Below are 20574 nucleotides of genomic sequence, written 5' to 3'. Positions count from 1 at the left end.
CTTCATCCATTGCCGACAGTAGTCCCAAATAGGATGGGAATCGGCTTAAAATTCCATTCTGGTCTACGTCTTCATCCAAAAAGCCTAATTGAAGAAAACTCGGGCAGCGCCGGGTATTATAGCTAGTACATGGATAAAGAAAAACATATATATATATGAGGGGGTTGAGAATCAAAGTGGTTTAAGCCAGTACTTTACCGCACACCAACCCCTGTCATATATCGCCACATGACAATTTCCAACCAGTGGAGTTGGGTAGGACGTGAAGGTGCCATCTATCGGTGGTCACTCTAGGCTAGGTAGGCAAAGAACTTGTTTTTGACGTAGTTTAAGTCACTGGGGAGTGCATCTTTTATAACAAAATTTCCTGAAAGCTCCCAAAAAATGTCTTTTTTGAAATGTTTTTTTGCTTATAAGACGCTTCAGAGACTAAAGTGTTTCAAAAGCAAAAAAAATCATTTCAAGGAAAACTCATATTGGAAGCTTTTAGGAAAGTTTTTTTTTATGAAAAGTGACTTATATACTCCAGTGACTTAGATTACTACTACTACTACACCACACATGCACCTCGTCCATATTCCTCTGCGGAACTTTTAACGAATTGGTGCATGTTAGAATGTGCGTGTACGTGTCGTGAACCTACAGCGAAGTGTGTTTCTGTGTAATGCTTGTTATATGTAGTGCTGCCATCGATGGCAGATGGCAGCATTACACATATCAAGCATTACACTAATTACACTAAGCATTACACACTAAGACTTACACCACTGTGTTTCAGGTGCGGATCCATAGTGGGGCGATCGCCCTTCCCAAGAGCTGAATAATGTGGGGAAAAAATTTGTGTGTCCGTAAAATACGAGACTATCCACCCTACACAATCAATCGCCCCCCCTCCCCCCCGCAACGTATTTCCCTGGATCCGAAACCCGCTTTGATTCTCAACCCTCCATATGCAAACATGACACGACATGTTTTTGTGAGTACAATCAAGTTTATTTTACAAAAAGACCAGTTTTGATTATAAGAACTTAATTTAATTTTGCTTCACTTTTTCTAGGCGAAGTTTGAAATTTTATTGAATATTATTGTGTGTTTGTTTCATGGAATGTCCAAAAGGAATGGAAATTCTGCAATTGATTCCGAATTTGAAATAAAATATGAAAAATGATCATCACAAAGAGATAAAAAAATTCGCTGTGGTGTTGAAACCTTGTTACAAAAATGATAGGTATAGAAAAAAAGAATGAATAAAAGTTTTCATACTGCCTCTGATGAAGAACATGCCGTTTATATAAAATTAGTACTTCTAGGCTATTTATTAATATCAAGTACAATTATACTGGAAGAATTTACCATGTAATATTTGCATGAATATTCGCCGAAACATCAATGGTGGTATACATTTTTAATTTCACGTGTTAAAATATGTTTAAAAATATTTCAAGATTTTGAAAAAAAACGTGAAAACCTGAAAAGTGTCGAAAATAAAGCATTTGGATGAATACTCATCCAAATGTTATTGAGTACCTTTCTTTAAGTACGATAAAGAGAGACACAAATTTTACTAACTGAAATTGCTGTGATTGAAAGCCACGTAAAAATTTTAGTTTTGAATTTCCCTTTAACTGTTTATTACAGTAGAACCTCTCAATAACGGACTACCATAGGACCAAAAAGTTTGTCATAAAATGTTACTGTAAAAGTAATACGCCGGTGAGTATGCATAATAACCAATCGTCTCGATAAAAAAATTTGATTAAATTTCACTTCATTCATCACTTTTACCGGCGGTTATGCATGATTTCCAAATAATGTTGGAAAGTCTGATATAATACTGTACATGTATAAGGAAAAATTTATGACCTTTCTTCATTAAACCACTTATTTTTACCCGTACATGATACTTGCACTACATATAATTTTTCAATAAAAATTAAATCAAAATAAGTGTGAAGAAGATGAAAACATTAATAACAACATTATTATTAATGTAATGTTGGCTTTCTTCACATGGATCAACAAACAAAACCAAGAATACCATTCGAGTTCATCATCCTGGGCAACAGTCTTATGTTCAGTTGGTAAGTAATTAATTGACGATTTGTCATATTTACCGGCTTGATATCATGAGTTCTCGGTTTGTGACAAAAAACTAATAAAGAACAATATTAGAACAAAATTATAGGTTGCCTGATTTTACTGTCCGCTATCGAAAGTGTCTGCTAACGGGGAGTGAAATACATTGAAGCCCTATTCCACGGGATCGGGGGAACAGAAAAGTGTCCGTTAACAGGAGGATCCACTCTATTCATCTTGGGTGCATTCTTATTTTTACCGATCATTCTTCATCTTCATATCATAAGATCTTATCTATGGAGGCCACATACAGTTGAATCCCATTTTAACGAATACCGTTATAGCGAAAATTTCATTTTAACGAACACTTTTCTAATCCTCCAAATAAGTTTACATAGGGACAATGCTAGGTAATCTGGAATTCGTTTATAACAAAATTTCGTTTTAACGAAGTGATTCCTCCGGTCTCTTAGCGTTCGCTATAACGGAATTCGACTGTGTATCAGATCTTATTCAGCCTGAATTTGTCAATCTCCCCCTCTTTCACGGTTGACAATGCCAGGTTCTATCGCCAATAGACAATTTTAGATATTGACGGCAATTCGTTACTGTAATTCCCTCGGAGAAAGATTTTTAAAAATGTCTCGGCTTTCATCAACGAAATTCGAGATTTTTCCTGGTTTCTCTGGCCACCATATTAATACATGTGTATTTCGTTTTAGCTTTAGAATCAACCGTAGAACCTCTATTCCTTTCGGACACCCTGTATCATTGTTTTTAGAATATACATGAGTTAATTGTGTAATGGATTGCTTAGTTATGGATGACTGGGTGGAGTGGGGGGGGGCTCAACCTACCTGATGAAGTTTCTAGAAGGTTATTCAAGCGTCTTAAGCACCCTCCCCCCACGGTATACCCCCCACATACCCCTTGCGGTATCTGTGTACGAGCTGATACAATAGCTCAGACTTGATTGGCGCCCCACCACTCAAACCAATATAACAACAAATCTCTGAGCAACGAAATTTTTTTCACATCTTGATTGGATATCTGGTTCTCGTATTTGCGAAAGAAAATCATAAATTTTATATGAATTTCTATGCGAGTCTCCTACGCATTTCAAGGGTATAGAATTATTCTCGAATACTTTCTCTTGCTCTCAACCCTGCAGTATAGATAGTTACTTTTCCGCTTGTCGTTCATCACGAACTGTAAAAGTGATCTACTATGGTTACTGAAGAATATAGCCGGCTGATTACAAGATCAATCAATTTTTTTTACATTAAAAAAAAAAGGGAAAAATGATTATTTTTTCTTTACAGTACAGTAATAATAATAAAACAGAAGGAAGTAATGGCATTCCCCTTCATAGTAATGAACTCCAGGCTGAGATACTAGCACAGTAGTGATATTCACATACGGAAAAGGATTTCGGACAAGTCAATTATATGATGATACACCACGTCCCCCTAATTTTTTATCTTTTAACCTCCTTCACATGATATATATTTGTCTTTTCTTTTGTTCTTTCAATTTTTCCTTTCAGTCGCAATCGCAAATCTTTCTGACGGCTACAGCGAGATCACGAGTTCCGAGACCACGTGACCCCGGCGACACCTCACAGGTAAAGTATAATGTGTTTTGGGTGTTCCTCTCCCATGGAAACGGCGCATGCACCGCACGAGAGCGATGTGTGCGTCCTCCTCATCGCTGTGTCTTCTCTCTCTCCTCTATTTCACTAGAGAAGAAAAACGTACATATGTATACACTGGTACTTTATTACCTTTAGCAACGACTTTTTGAGTAAAGGGCCATTTTAAACCACTTAACTCGAACTAATTATGAATCGATCTAACAGAGTCATTTTAGAGGAAGTTTTGTCTTGATTTCAATGTGTGATTTTTTTTTCTCCCATTTATTTCAAATGAATGATTAAAATAATTTTCGATTAAGGGGATACGGGACGTTCAGATAATGAAAATGACGAAATGTTTTTAATTACACAAAAAATAGCACAATTTGCGTAAAACATTTTCCACCTAACCACATTAAAATCTGTTAGTTATTTTTCTACTGCGATTTTTAAAATTAAAAAATCACGTTTGTCTACGGTAAATTATATCTTAATTTCTGATTTCCTCCGTGCTTGTTTTTCGTCTCAAACGTACATTCAAAATGTCTCTTGCGAACCAAATTTCATTCAAATAACTCCAAATTCTACACACTTGTTTCTTATGACCTACTTAAGATAACTAAGCATCCATTTTTAAATCCATCAATATTTACTGCTAAAAATATGAATCAATTATTAAAAAGAGCAAAAAAAAAAAAAAAAAAAATTGCCGTTTGGTACGATTATTATTTGTCTTTATTTTTTCTCACATACCGCTCGACGCATCCGAAAATGCATGCTTATCAATGTTTGTGTGTGTCTTTGGTAGCACGATAAAAAATATGAACGGATTTCATCAAAATCGAAAAAGTAGCGGACTCATAGCTCATTTCAGTTTTGTAGTTGTCTTTCAATAAATTATTCATTAACCATAAATTTTTTTCCAAATAATTTGAATAGATTCACCACAATGCATTTACTGTGTGTGTTTACGCTATTTAAAATCACATTAGCTAGAAACATTAAAGAAATACAATCTTCATTTTGAACGTCACTTGTCTCATTAAATCCGACCGAAAACAATCCACGCAGATTTGGAACAATGAAGTCATCAAAGCGCTAACTATCGCGTTGATTTCGTAGAAAAATCCGCTTTAAAGATACTTCCTTTACAAAGTATTCTTCAACTGTTACTGAAGTTGCTGGTCTATATCCTTTCCAGAGGGTAAAATCTTAAAATCAAATCTGCGTTGACGCATTTTTTACCCTACATTAAAATTAAAAAGGCGTTTCTTTGCAACTCATGCTTTGCAACACGAGTCGATTGCTATGCAGAATTATGATACGTAGCTTGTTTGTCAATGACGTGAGCATTACGGTATACCCGGAAAGCAAAGGCAGGTCCCTGAAAACAAAAGATGACCTTGGTGTATCAGCCATAGCAAATCACATAAGTTGAAGTCTTTTTACTCGAATTCCACAAGTAAATACAAAGTGAAGATTTAGATGATGGTGATCACCCCCCTCCGTCCCCCCACATAAAAGCTACAAATAGTATGGAAAATAATGATTTTGTTCTGTAAAATGCGCTGAGACTGTAAAGTCACCGCGTGACTTTCCCTGTGATAATTCACCCACCCTGACTCATCTCCCTTGATCTACGCCGGGTAAATGCAGAAATCAATGATACTTGTGATCAACTTTGTCGCTCCACGGTAATTTACTGCACACGAAGCATAATTAGACAATAACCTACGGTTTATTGCCGATTCCGAAAGGGGGAGGTTAAGAGATAAAAGCCACCTTTTTGCCCTCCCTCTCCTACTCCGGTTTTTTGTTAATATAAAAAAAAACCATAGTAACCGACATTTTGGCACATAATATTTCTCCGGTATGCATCATGAAAAAAAAAAAAAGTTTCATACTACACATTGTTCATATTCACCCTATACATCAGTTTAAAACCAACAACTTGTTTAGTATTATAAAAATTGTAACAGATAGTTTTTTTTTATTCAATAGGTGACAGCAGCGGTCCTAACTTGGAGCAGTTTATAATGGTATTTATAATAAAAAGTATATAAATATCAAAATATAATGAGTCGGGAGGAAGATTAGAAAATTTTCCTTCTAATACGGTATTTTATTTTTCAACGGTTAGCAAATTATTTCCCCCATTTTTGCTGGTTTGTGAAGATTTTTACTTAATTTTAACGATCTGCAATGAGAAACCGTACAAGAGGCCCAGACTTTTAGTGCTAATTGGTAATTTTTTCCATTGCTTTACAATTCGACGCTATAATGCCTCTGAAATTTTTTTTCATGATATCCCTGTTTTTATCAGTAAATTTGCATTCCGTCCCGGTTTTTATAAGGACATATTCTGTCCCTATTTCTCAGTCGCACGATGAGGTCAACCTATGCTAGGCTCGAGTCTGCCCAAATCTTGTTGATTTGGGGATGTTATGATTCTATAAGCGAGATGAATTGTAACTTCGTGACTACTTTTCCTACGCCAATAGAGCGGAAAATTATGATTAGCGGTTCGATTTGTTTTCCAAAAACTTTTTAAAGTAAATCTTAAATGCCCTGTGTACGCATCGAGTAGAACGTTAAACTTCCCACGTGATTTGAAACAGCGTCTGCAACAGTTGATTTAATAACACCTCAAATGCGATCGAACACTGTTTGGACATCTGTAGAGCCCCTAAAGGTGCTCCCATTGAAGTAATTAACCCCGCAAATAAACTTGAGTAGTTGCTCTCTTTATTGCAACTAAAATTTATGACTATTCAGGGTTAGTTCTCTCACTATAAATTACTTTTGATACCTTTAGCCCGGATACCCTGTATACTGAGTTCTTTCAATGGAATATCGGAGAAAATGATTTACGTATGGTGTGTCAATCGCAAAACATGATATAAGTCGAACATTCCTTCCCCCGTCAAGATTTTTTCCTCTTTCTCTTACCTTATTTTTGGACCGGAAAAAATTGCTCTTCAACATCCCTTAATAGCATTGTCTGCAGTAGTTGCAATTGTCTTACATTAACATTATTTTTCAATTCGCAATCCTAGAGGAGGGAATCAAGGAGCTCAATGCAACAGTGCACCAATGATAAACATTATAGTGCAACAGTGTGCCGAGAGAAAGAGATTTCAATATGAAAAAAGTGATGATGATAAAAATGTTCCTCATTCTTACATAATTTACAGTTACTCGCTTTACCCCTGAAATGGGTAATTATAATTTTGCCGTCCTTTCCCATCGTAGTCTAATTTTCTTGGCCACTCATTTCCCAAATTTGCCACCCTGGGTATAGCACTCTGTGAATATGCTCCCTTTCTCTATACGTATCTCCAAACAAAATACCTACTAAAGATACTTGTAGTTAAGAAAAAAAAAAAATCGAAGTAAAGATAACAAAAACAAGCAGGAAAAAACGAATAAAAAGTACTTTTTGACTTCTAACGCATGTTTCTATCAAGCTAACGAAGCTGATATTAGCTTTTTAAGCTTCTATGATTAGAAAGAGAGACGTTGAAAAAGATATTATTGCACAAAACTAACAACGTTATCAGCGAAAAGGATGAGTGAGCAACTACAAACTCATTAGCGATTGGCTTCGACGAGAGTAAAGTTGTAAACGTATTCCTATTTGAATAAATTACCATGTCGTAATCATAGTATGAAAAGAAGGTAAAAGCGTTCGCCAATGGCGAAATTCATTTCGAAAGTTTGGCGATAACGTATTACCGACGGTAAAAGAGCAGTTTTTGCTCTCTACATTTTAGGTTTTTTTTCCTCCGGTTCTTTGTATGCGATGGTGGCTATCATTGCTCATATCACACATGTCTATCTATCTTTGGCACGGTGTAGCAAGTCGAATCATTCAGTGCTGGTGCCACTTTTGGAATCAAGGGCTCGTAATTTAAGTTTTTAAAAATACATCCATGGAGGCAATTACATATTTGCCGAGATTTCTACCATTTTGGAAGTGCTGGAGATTGTATTTGGAGGGTTTCCTTTGAATTTTTTCCCATTCAGGTAAGAGTATCCAATTTGAAAATGTCATTTTGCATGTACGAATGTTTTTAATTGCTTGGGAACTACTTTTTCCACTTAAGTTTTGCTTAAAAATTGCGCGGAAAGGATTGAATAATCAGCATATAGTTCTTTTACAACAATAAGAAATGATTTTGTTTCAGAATGACGATGTACCTCCACGTGATGAAGAGTATTTTCAGGCTTTCAAATTTTCAACAACTTATTTTAAAATCTGTTTCTCCGACAAACACTATATAAGATTAGCAATGTCTCAGCAGATTTTGCTTGATACCTCGATGGTTTGTTTACCTCCTTATCCTTGGGCCGATTGCGTGGCAATTAATATTTCACACACTAAATTTATTTTCATCCTTAGCTAAGACTGAAAAATGCTTTAGAAAGATTCTCGTGCAAGACGAGGAAGTAGTACATTCCCCATTACTAAAGAATGATACAACAATAACCTCATACCTCTAAGTCTGTAGGCATTCTACTTCCTTCCAGTCTAGATAGGGGTTTCCAACGTAAAGTTTCTTGTGGAACCCTTGACTAGGCTTAGGCAGTTACAAGGCTGTTCTGCGGAACTCTTGATGCTAATGAGGCTGTTCTACGGAATTGCTTTAAACAAATTTTTGAATATTTATCCAAAAAAGTGTGTCCTCTTACTGCCGTCTCAACAGCGTCGTAGTCCCTCGGCAAAATGAAAGAAGGCTTAGTTACCATCTCTGAATATACATATTTATTGTCATAATCACTCTGGGTGTGATTTTATCGTGGAAGCGCCCCATTCAATTGAGGTCCCCGCACGTCCCCCACAAGGGGGTCGGGCTGAAATGATTGTCATAATTTTTTTGTTTTTCACAGAAAAATTCATAATGGGGATTGGGGGGGGGGTCGTGAAGAGTCTGATCGGTGTGAGGCAATAATGATCTCAATCTGGCGGGGGGGGGGGGCACTGTGGGATGTGAGGATCCATGGGCCTCGCTTACCAACCGAAACGGCAACCCGGTCCCTATTCCGAGTAATATCTAACGGACAGGTCACTGCTAGAGTTAATAGAAACAAAAAAAGAGTAGGACAGGGGCAGAAAGTCCCAAGATGATGTGATGGGACCAAAGTATTGATAAATAGATGTATATACAATTCAAAACAAGAGTTGGAGAAAAAATGTGCATGGGTCTCCATGCCGTGGCAACACCATCTGTAGTTGGCCGTGGCCGGTAGAACTCATGGTTGCAGCTCACGAGATTGGAGCGATGTCAGACTATCAGGAGGCATATTCACTAATTAAGAGCTTCGATTACAGCCATCACCAGAAGAAAAGCTTCTGTGCGAAAACTTTGATATGTGCATTTAACTGAAATAATCACGATGCGCGCGCTAAACATTGAATGATAGGGTGTTTATCTAAGTTTGCGGTGAATATCTCCTGAGTACGAAATTAAGCACCTACCCTCAATAATGTAAGTGAGCACCATGACCCCTACAACGGTACGGCTGTCAGAGCCTAGCACGGGAAGCCCAGGACGAATCTAATTGTTTTTCTTACACTACAATTATAGAGGAGGGCCCTGCCAATCATCTCACTCGAGAGGAACCTGGCTACAGAATTTTTCCCCTGTCTTTAACTTCACCCGTGTGTAGAACTGTTTCTCTACGCACAGAATTTCGATACCTGTGTAAAATGACAAAAGAAAAAAATGGTGCCCTATTTATTTACTTGTGCTAACTTATTTACGGGTAAAACAGAATTTTATCATCAAAAATATGCTTTCTAGAAAATATTGAAAATTATTATACTGTACAGTATTATATTACACGTAGGAAACACCATTGAACTGGAACTCCCCCCCGCGCGCTGTCTCCTATCAAATAAAAAACATAATTCTTATAATTCTTCAATTTAAATTTTTTTCCTCATAAAAGAGGCAATATGTAATAATATAAAAAAAAAAGTATTTTATGAGCAATTATATTGTGTTTGCCTCAGAATTTTAACGTTCGTTGTTTCTTCGTTGTAAAATAACACAAGCACAACTTTAAAAAAGGAGTCAGCCCTTCTTGGCTTTTTGCAAATCTATTGGAAGAGGATCTAGACCAGAATCAAGGTGTTTTCTAGTGTGAATACTCTTTGACCACAATTACAAAAAGCGCCAAGGATAGCTGACTAACTGAAGGAACTACATAATCTTAGGGAACATACCAAAGCCTTTTATAATCTCCTTTAAATCCCTAGATTGAGGCTATCTTCTTGGCTAGTTTAATTTTGCAGCAAACAAATGACAACTGTTAAAATTTCGAAGCAAACTTGATACTTTAATTGATATTATTGCTCGAAAAATATCTATTCTTTCATATAACATTTTTTTAACATGCGATACATTGATTGAAAACCGGTCATCAATTTCGATCGAAGAATTATAAAGTTGTGTATTTTTATTTGATAGGTGACAGCAGAAGTTCCAGTTCAATGATTTTTTTACATGAAATATAAAACTGTACTGTATAGTTATTTTCAATATTTCCTAGAAGCAGGGCCGCAACTAGAAACTTTGTCAGCCGTAACAAGCACCTGTTTTGACGCCCCAGTGTAATGCAAAAGGAGTCAAAGGGTGCAAAATAATACGAATAAGAGAAGACCGACAATAGGCAATTCGAGTAATTGACAAGGGCCACATAATTTTAGGATTATCCGATGAGAGCTTTGCCCCCTTTCCAGAGACGGAATGTGTCTGTGGTCTGTGGGCTATACAAATTTTGCCACCCAATTCTAAGTCTACTTATCTTGACTACTCATTCCCCCAATTCAGCATCCCTCCCACACCGTAAACATGCCTCTGTGCCTGTCACTCTTTCGGTCGTTCACATGCTTTCACATCCTCTAGGTCGCTGTTTTCATCCCTCGCTAACTAGGTCATTCTTTTGGTCACTCACATGCTTGCACACTCTCTAGATCAGTCATCCAAACGGTCTGGGATTTTTTTAACGGCACACACACTATCTCATTAAAATTCAAAACAAAAAACAGCTTTTCGAGTGGCAGTTACAAGAAAGTTTTCTTCTTTAAAAGCTTTTCGAGTTCCGGGATTTTTCAAGGGTTCCGTGGCGTTGGAACTCTAAAAAAGCTGGTACAGAACTCTAGGGTTCCGCGGAACACCAGTAGCGAACCCATGATCTATATCAGGAATTCTTAACGTTTTGCATCGCACGAACCCCCTCCTTCCTTGTGTGAATAAGATGGAGGCCAGCGCCTCCTCCCCGACCGAATAATATTGAGCTCATAATAATGTAAGAAAAATAAATTGTTTTCTCAACCAATTTCACGGACCCACTGGAACCTTTGCGAAGATCTCCAAGGGCTTTGAAGACCCCTGGGGTTAAGAATCACTGGTCTAGACTAGAATGAGAGTGCGCAATATTTTCATTCCATTGGTCGGATATGACAGATGTCTACTATCGGCCGCAAAATAATGTACTTATAGGGTTGCGTGCATTGATGCATATTTACGAACATTTTTGGTGGAGTAGATGGAATCCCTTTTGTTGGCTGCATTTCATCCATGGGCTTAAGGTTGTGCACATCTACTGTAAAGGAGATTGGATTTTCATAGCTGTCGTCAATCGATTGAGACTTTCTCAGCCAAAAAAGTTGTCGTTTAGCACCAGCGTTTTCCCCGACGCTAGTGGTTTGCATCACCAGAAGATGTGTCTGCAGGTTTTCTGAAATTATGGATGACAACTTATACAACAGCAGTTCTAGAGCTCAACAGCCAATCACAGATAGAGTCGGGTTTAGCCATAAATGAACGTTGCAATCCAAGAAAATATGAGATATGATGAGATACAACTTGTTCCGTATTTATGCTTATATTCATTTACCCTTATATCAAGAGTGCTCTTTTATGACGATAAGTATGATAATAAAAATCAGTTGCGTCTTAACCGGAAAGCTAATGGGACCCCAAATCAAACATATAGACTTCCAATATATATAATCACACATTTTTTTCCCATTTCATATTTTTCTTGTTTTTTTTTATTATTATTTTGAATTTATAAAATTTTTTCGTCGCTTTCTTCAATATCTGATTTGATTCAGTTATTGGCGATTCCCACTATGTGCTTTATTACAAAAACACGGTTTTTACGTAAGGTAAAAAAGTTGGAGAAGAGAGGGCCTGAAAAATATTATCTTGAACTCGCGAATTTGTCAAGATGACCAACGATTGGATAACGATTTTTCTTTTGAACTAACCTCAACCCGGTTAGATTTTCATTGCATAGAGAAAAATTAAATTGTCATTTTGTCACCAGTTATAATATATTGATATTTTCATTAATTAATTAATGTCAGTAGTATTCATAGAGGTTTGATATGTTTGGCTTCGCGGTTCGCGTCAGGTGGGTTTTTAAGGTAATTTTTCGTCCGTGGGCAATGGGTTGAACATTTATGATTTATATAATGCATTAAATTTTCAAGTCGGTTGAAGACGTGTTGCAGATTTTTAAGTGTTTTAGAAAATCACCAGCTATTAAATTTCATTGAAAATGGACAAAACCATATTGGGGGATTGATCATTAACACCTTTATGATCACGGACGAAATATTTCGTCCAAACGTCAGTGGAATGAATTCAATCCAGTTCTTGGTGTTTTCTCTCTCCCTCACCTCCTCTTCGCGACGCTTTCTTGTTACCCTATGGTCTGAAGTTATTTTTTTTCTTTCCCGTTCTTTTTGTACTCCGCTAGTGATCACATATAATGTATTTTTCCACTATATGCATGTAAGAGCGAAAGACAACACGTGGGGGGGGGGAAGAGAAAGGTACTGTATACCCACTTTTTTATTTACTTATCCTATTTTATGATAGTTTTCCTTTTATTTTTCTATGTATTTATTTTTCTTCTTTTTCTTCAATTTTTTCTTCCCTTTCTTCATTTTTCTAACGTGCGGTTAGGTTAGGTCAGGGATACCAGATTTATTGCCGATTCGTCAAATTGGGGATCATTCAAATTTTTCCCCAAAAGCTTGTACGCGTGAAGGGGGTTAAACAAGTAAATAAATCTAAATGGTTATCAAATAATAATAATTTTATAGACCTTAGTGCTTTGATGTATGCCAAAATTTGGCACGGAGCATGTTGAATAAAGTAATATATTTATTTACATGGAGTGAAACCAATCACGCAACTGGCTCTCGATTTTTAAGTATCAGTGCTTCGTTTTCGCATTAATTCATGTCGAAAAGAAATGAAGGTAATTTATTCTAACGGCAGGAGAAAAAAAAAAAAAACTTCATGTCGGTTTAGTTAATTGAATCGAATAATCATGTGATGAGAAGTTGCTGTAAAAGACGATTTGCATCGCGCAGAATGAAACACGCTACCGAAGCGAATGCGAAATGGCCTCGGAAAAATGTTTATTCGTCCAGCAGGAAAAGGACTAAATGTTCTCGGTAAGAAAGTGACTTCTACATCGCGTGTTATAATAGGAAATGTATTCCGCTGTACAAAGCCCATTAGGTTGTCGTTTGTCACCCTGAACAACAAAGCCTTCCTGTGTCGGATGAAATTTAGTGTTGAATAATTTAAACTGTTTTATGCATAATTAATCAAAAGAATCCGACAAAAAAAAACACCCAAGGCAAATCTTCCTCGTGCATAGCAATATCATACACATATTTTAAGAGCCTATGATAATTAATGACAATGACTAGGATGAACTAACTGCTATTACATGTTTTCATTGCGTGTCACAGTTTGTATTTTTTGTTCAAGTTTATTTCATCGGTGAAATTTGGTCAGTTTATGTACGCACTCATAATTCGTCAATTACTTATTAGATTGGGACCCAAAGTTAAGAACAATCTTTCTCAATTTTTTTATTGAAAGTGTGGCCCACTTTTGCCCACATTTTATTCCGTCTTATCCAGATCCTAACATCCACTAGCGAGATTGTTTCTACTAACTCAATTGATATCTGAGAAATTTTTTTAATGCAAAATTTTCTCAAGGTTGATCAGGGATTATAGGTAATAGGGCCATCTATCGTGATCATGAAACCCCGATCAAAGTGATGCCAGGGAACCCCAACCTGACTGGAAGTACCAGAACCGCAACTAGATACTTTTTCAACAGGGGCAAGAACGCATTTTGGCGCCCGCATGCAATGAAGAAGGAGTAAAAGGGTGCATTTGGCGCCCTCTTCCATCCAGCGCCCGGGACACAAGACTCGCCTGCTACCCCCCAGTTTCGGCCGTGGGAAGTGTACCAGCCTTTAAATTTCATTACCACATATACTCGTGTACAAGCTCATTCCCTCAAAATAGGCACATTTCGAAGAAAAGCAATTACATTTCCAAGATATAAAAGTTATAATGAAAAATCAGCAACTTTCAAAATCTTTTCTCTTTCCTATTTATTTGCCGGAACTTATAAACCAGTAGAAATGCCATTTTGTCACAATATCAATAGTTACCATGGGGGGAAATGTACCAAGAAATGTACATTTTTCCGGTCAGCTGGCCCGACATGCGGGGTGGCCACCATTCGCGGGCCATAAGTGTATAATTATCGTGTTTTTCGGATTCATGCTCTTTAGGAATAACTTCTGCAGCTGCGCCTAAACGTGTGGGGGTCGTCCCTCTGTTAATGAAGTTTAAATACCAAGGCGTTATTCGCTGTATTTAAATAAAAAAAAATTGAACTTATCTAATGCAGCTCTGCTGAAAATGATTTATATATTTTTCATTTTTAATCTATATATATAAAAACGAATGTATGTCTGTTTGTCCTTTATGCATAACTACATCATTCATCCGATCGCCATGAAACTTTGGGAAGTTGTTGCGTACACTCCCACGAAGGTTTCTGGCATAGGTTTTTAAAAAAATAATAAATTTTTTTTTCCTTTCCTTCATTTCTTTGAATTTTCTTTCTTCTGATATCGCAGCAACACGCGACGGGTAGCTAGTTCTAAATAAAATAAAAAAGTTATGCTATATAGTAAAACGGAGTGGCCAACATGTGGCACGAATGCCACAAATGTTAAAAAAATTCCATTCGATTGTTCAATCAAAGAATTTCTCTTCAATTTTTAAACAATCCTTTTCTTAATGTGAACGAGGTCTGGTAGACTGCCAAACCTATATTTAGTATGGCAGGCGCTCTTGAAATGATAATAATATGTGATGACTCTCTACTCAGTGCATTTCTGTTCGTTTTTCACCTTTGGGCATAGCTGCTGGACATCCCATACGAATTCTTGAATTCTTGGGGGGGGGGGGAGTGGCTAAGCCCACTTACAAAGTTTATTGGAGGGGAGAAGAGCACTCCGGTGTCTGAATATCATTCACAAGCTCAGATATTGGCATCATATTCGCTGTATACAAAAATTTGATTTATAAATAAATGATAGATGAGTCCATTCCTTGGGAACGCCTTGAAAACTGTAAAAGATGTAAGCCAGGAAGATCTGATCTTATCAGTGTCTATGCCCAACATGGTGTAAGTAAGATGAACTTCTACCGATATTACATACACAATCAGCATTGCGATAATCGAATTTATGACTCAAAAGAAAAACAATTTAACGAACTCAAACGAGTGACAAACTGAACATTTTTGTGTAAATAAGAGGATAGCGGAGCAATATTTCACAAGAAATGAGAGAATCCTTGTGTCCCGTAAGAACGGGACGTATGGTCTGTATGTTAAAATTCGTGAAACGGTACACTAGTCGAGAATAATCTTGATTTTTGCACAGCTCGGGAAAAGGTTGGGGCCAATCCTATAGTAAAATGTCTTAGTATATGCAAAATTTTACCGTGATTATTCTAAAAAATAATCAGGTGGGAAAAAAAATTCTCCACCTGTGACGTACCACGTACTAAAATCCTCGCAGAGGTATTAATTACCTACAATTATATCTGACTTTAGGAGCTTCTGCGCATTACATGGTGCTGGGACCCACGATGCAGTAAAGATAGCTCTGAGTTCACTTGCGCATAGCACTCTGTGTGTAACATTCAACTTAGGGTAGGAGTTTGTGCACCACTGCTATGAGATGGTGGAGGGGGAGGGGGGCGGTTAGGTATAGAATTGAATTTTTTTCTTCAAAAATTGACCCGTGTTTAAGTCAACACACCCGAATACAGGAATGAATTTTTGAACAAAATTACTTCATTTATACGCGAGCATGCATGTACGGTACTTACTTTCTTAAATCGTAGATTAAATTTTTGACAACTTTCTGAAATCATCTACTGAATGCAGTTTCTCGTAGAGTTAATGAAGTTCGACACGACTTGTGTTCCCCAAAAATCCTGCAGTATCTACCTACCAACTCTGGTCATATATCACCATATGGCAATTTCCAACCAGTGGAGTTGTGGGAAATGAAGGCGCTATCTACCGGTGGTTGCTCGGCTCGGTAAGAAAAGAACTTGCTTTTGACGTTTTAAGCGCGGATTAGAACCCGTGAACCTTGACGGCAACCTACATAGTGGAAGACGAGCATCTTACCACTGCGCTACTCGGGCTATACAGAACCTCCTGGAAGTCTGCACTTCTTCCATTTCCCGGAAGAAAAACGCCCTATTGCACACAGTAACACCTGATGGGGGGGGGAAAAAAGATACTATATTGTAATCGTCACCAATGATGCACAAAAATTGCTTTATCATAAAACGCTTACTGAATCATCCCCTCGTTCGATGAAGATAATGGTGACTCTTTGTATGTATTCAATTTGTATCTTGATCCCAAAACTCTGGCCATTGTGCAATCATGTGGGTTTTCACATGGCTGCGCGTCGTGAAAGCCCAAATTTTCAACTTTGAGACGCACTTGAGAGCCAGCGCTCTCTTCCAAATAGTCTCGCTACAGCAAGCAGCACATCCGCGATATTCAATTAAAACGTTTTGAAAATCAACTTTGCCTTGAAGGAACTGGCGTTCATGAGCCAAACACACGCACAAAAGTTTCCAACACTGTTGCTCAATATTTAGTCCCAAAAGATGAAAATATGTACCATACCCACCAAACAACTCTGACGCCGATACATGCAACTTTTTAAATTACCTCATATCGCACACACAATAAATATTTAATTTTAAAATAAATATTGTTTAGATTAAATTTCACTTTAAACCGTCCGAATTCAGAAGCAATAAAAAATATATAATGACTTTCCTGGAAAATAATTCTTATTTCTTTTAAAATTTAGTTTCCGACTATGGATAAATGAAAAAAAATAATGCTATGAAGTTTTTTTTTTTGATCAAAAAATGAAGTATAAATGATTATTAGCTTGTTATTCTCGGGATGCGTGTTTGGTTTACCATGGGTGAAAAATATGTACAATGATAAGTAAATTATAATAAAAATTGGAATTCAGAAATTTATGCTTAAACAGGGCCGTGACTCTGATTTTCGCCGCCCGGAACAAACATGATTTTGTCGCCCCCACTACTTTAAAATTTGATCATTTTAAAACGACGTTCTTTGTGTTCCCGCCTAAAACTGTCACTACCCCCTAAATTTTGCACCCACGGGGCAGATTTTCCCTCTAGTTCCGGCCCCACTTTAATACACTTTTTCCATGTCGTTGCATCAATGTTCATAAGAAAAATAGGAAGAGCCACGACACGATTATTCGCAATATTTAATAACCACCTCGGAGAAATCGATTGAAATGTTTGAAAAAGAGGGGAAAAAAATCGAAGGTGACATCACATATATCGAAAATAGAATGGCGACGACGGAGTGGTTGGTGGTGACAAGTTTTCAGAGAGAAAGAGAGGAAAATAGGAATTTTTCTCGTTGTTTAATTGGGGAAATGGGGTTATGGGGCCCCGGATGCACACACACACACAAGGACGACTGCTGCTCGGTGATTGCCTTTCTGGCTGGACAGTATTGTTCTCCTCTGATCGAGGTTGGAAATTTTTTTTAGATTTATACACCACGGGACACTTGGTTTTTTGATCGAGCATCGCAACTACAAAAGTGTCAAAGAGCAAATTTTAAAATGGAGAGAGAGAAAAAAGAAAAAAAATCAACGTAATGCGCATGACAGAGTATTTTTATTTTTGTTAAAACGATAGCTGAAGGGAAAAGCCATCAAGCTTACTGTGATTTTGGCTGATTATAATCAGCCAGATCGGCTTATGTAACAGGACGACACCACTTTAATCGTCTGGATTGGACGGACGGTAGAACGCAAACACGTCGTATTCCGGTGTGTACATTCCCTTCATGTGGAGTCTTCGGTGCACAGTTCGTGCAGACATCGTGTTACCTAGCGAAGCTGCAACCATGGATGTAACAGTTGTGGAGATGTCGCTTGTCGATTCCACTTGGCTATTATAGCAATATATTGATGATGGAAACAATTCTAAGCAAGTCAAACAACTGTCCGGAGAGCTGTGCCTGGCCTATCAGGGTCCAAAAAATCAGTAGCGACTCTTGCGCCGTGCGACCGAACGGGGCAACGCTCTAGAAGAAGCGACGAAAAAACACTATGCGGGCCACAAAAATTAGTTGGTGGGGGGGGGGGATGCCAAAAATAGACCCTGTGCGGGGTATATTTTTGGCTATACAGCCACCCCTGTATTTGAGCAAGAGGGGGGATGATCTGTATATTGTTATACTTCCCAAGCGGATCGACGAGCGATCTCAACAGCTGTGACATCCATGGTTGCTGCATCACTTGGAAAGATAATACTTGCCAGTACTGAGCACCGAAGACTCCATTGTACGCCCGAGTATTAAATGTTTGCGTTCCCCTAACCGTCCAATCTAGAGAGACACGATTAAAGTGATGTTATGTTATCGAAGCCGTCACGTGCTTAACTTTTAGAAGCTAGTGAAAAAAAAGGGCTTATGTAGCTTATTTTTATTACGTTCAAGTTCGCAGGTTTCTTTCAAATCGAGCGCAACTCCATGGGCAATTTACTACTGATTGAGTTTGCCGGAAGTGTGAGTGGGTGTATCTAAGTCTGAATGCGTACATGGTGTTATGTGTGAATTTTCAGTGCTGCCATTTGTATTACAAATCGGGAGTGAAATGCGATATTTGAATATTTGTAACTCTTGTAGACTAGTTGCTCGCTCTCTGTGGTGGGAATTTTTAACAGGGAGATCTCTGCTTGCATTCGCACGTCGAAGATGGGAACCACAGAAAACAAACTTCAGCAGACCACCACTGTGGCAGCGATGCGAGTCCGTCACTCTGACCACCCGACCACCACAGCGGCAAATTTTCAGGTTGTCCATCTATGAGCAAATCTGCTGCCGGGGACAGTCCCAAAACTAATAAAATCTGCTGTCATCACCCTTGCTATTACACAGGGCTCACTCTAGGGCTATTTGAAAGTGCGGCCGCACGGAGAGTCCGTATAGGAGGAAAAATGATTGTCTATAAAATTCAAACTATGGATAGAGCAATTTTCAGTGAAAACTGTTATTTTTGATGTATTTCATGAATCTGGAAGCACAACCAGATATGGAAACTCGTATGGTGCCAGTTTACGAATAAATTGCCCGAGTGGCATGGTGGTAAGATGCTCGTCTACCATCGTGAAGGTTGTTGTCAGGGTTCCGGGTTCGAACCCAAGGGAGGAGGATATTGATAAGATAATTTTCCCTAACAAACTCGAGGCGACCACCGATAGACAGCGCCTTCCCTTCCAACCCATCTCACTAATGGCAGTAAATTGCACTATGGCCAGAGTTGGTGTTTGGTGAAGTAGTCGTTTATGAATAAGTAGGGGAGTATAAATCCAAGCAAGAGCTTCAACGACTGAATTACGCATGTTATCTTTCTCGATATCACTCACGGTGCCGTGTATAAATTCGCAAGTTTTCTAGATTATTTTACTCGTTTGGCCTATTACAGTGTGTTCTATACTTTTAGGCGCCGGAGAGGGAGCCTAAAATGCCTCACTCGAGTGAGAATTTTATCTCGAGTTGCCTCTGCTTCAAGCTGAAATTACTCAATATGCCTTGTTTTATTTTATCTCAGTTTTCTTCTTCATTATAATTTCTATTTAAAATTTCTGAATTAGTTTTAATTTATATTTATACAAATTATTAATTAATATAATCTCATCAAGCAAAAATTCATGATTGAAATAATAAAAACTCGTGCAAAAGGATGTAAAACGGATAAAAAATTAACGGATTCTTAAATTTCTTTTGATGGGATCTTCGTATTTTTATGAATGCACAGCTATTAAAATTAAGCGATTCAAAATTTCTCAATAAAAGTTCTACATAATAAACCAATTTTTGGGAAGGCATTAAGTTCTTTCGCCTCCTTACAATGCACGCTTCCAAAGACGTTCTCACAATAGAACCAAACAGCACCAAGTGGTTTTCCATCTTGGGTAGTGAAGTAGGGTTGACATATCACCAAGGTTTACTCGGAGTACCAAATACTGAATTGCTTTAAGGAAAATAAATTTATGCTAATAAAATGAAGAAGATCTATTAAAACTCTTTAACCGGCATCGACGAGATACTTCGTCTCCTTAAAGACATCTTATTTTAGCATTGACAAGCCTAGACACTTTGCAAAGTTGATTTCTTAATGGAACACTTCTCTCTATACACTCAGCACATGCTGAAAATCGGAATAAATCCACTATATAAAAAACACACCCCTATCCACTACATAAAGAAGAAGAGGTTTAAGCGATTTCTGCCGAGTCGCTTAAAGGAGTAAAAACACTCAATTCTTTTTTAAGTTGAGAAAATTGAGGGTGAGCATTGCTTGCAAGAGAAAATACCGATGACTTCATCGACTTTATCGAAGCATACAGTGCTCCTAATTTAGCA

General features: G+C 37.6%; 1 protein-coding gene across 1 annotated transcript in view; it reads left to right on the top strand.

The window, feature by feature from the left end:
• The first annotated feature begins 7650 nt into the window (after positions 1-7650).
• LOC149086611 (kyphoscoliosis peptidase-like) overlaps positions 7651-20574 on the top strand; it is an 82989-nt gene continuing 70065 nt past the window's right edge. Inside the window, exon 1 of the mRNA XM_089230991.1 lies at positions 7651-7735. The gene's annotated coding sequence lies outside the window, so the exon portion shown is untranslated. The remainder of the gene's footprint in view (positions 7736-20574) is intronic.

Source organism: Pholcus phalangioides, unplaced genomic scaffold (assembly GCF_987345545.1).
Source record: "Pholcus phalangioides strain wild (caught in Gottingen) unplaced genomic scaffold, Ppha-v1.0 ptg000004l_1, whole genome shotgun sequence".
In the NCBI taxonomy this organism is placed as follows: Eukaryota; Metazoa; Arthropoda; class Arachnida; order Araneae; family Pholcidae; genus Pholcus; species Pholcus phalangioides.
Note: the sequence above shows the minus strand (reverse complement) of the source record. Positions and strands in the feature narration are given on the sequence as shown.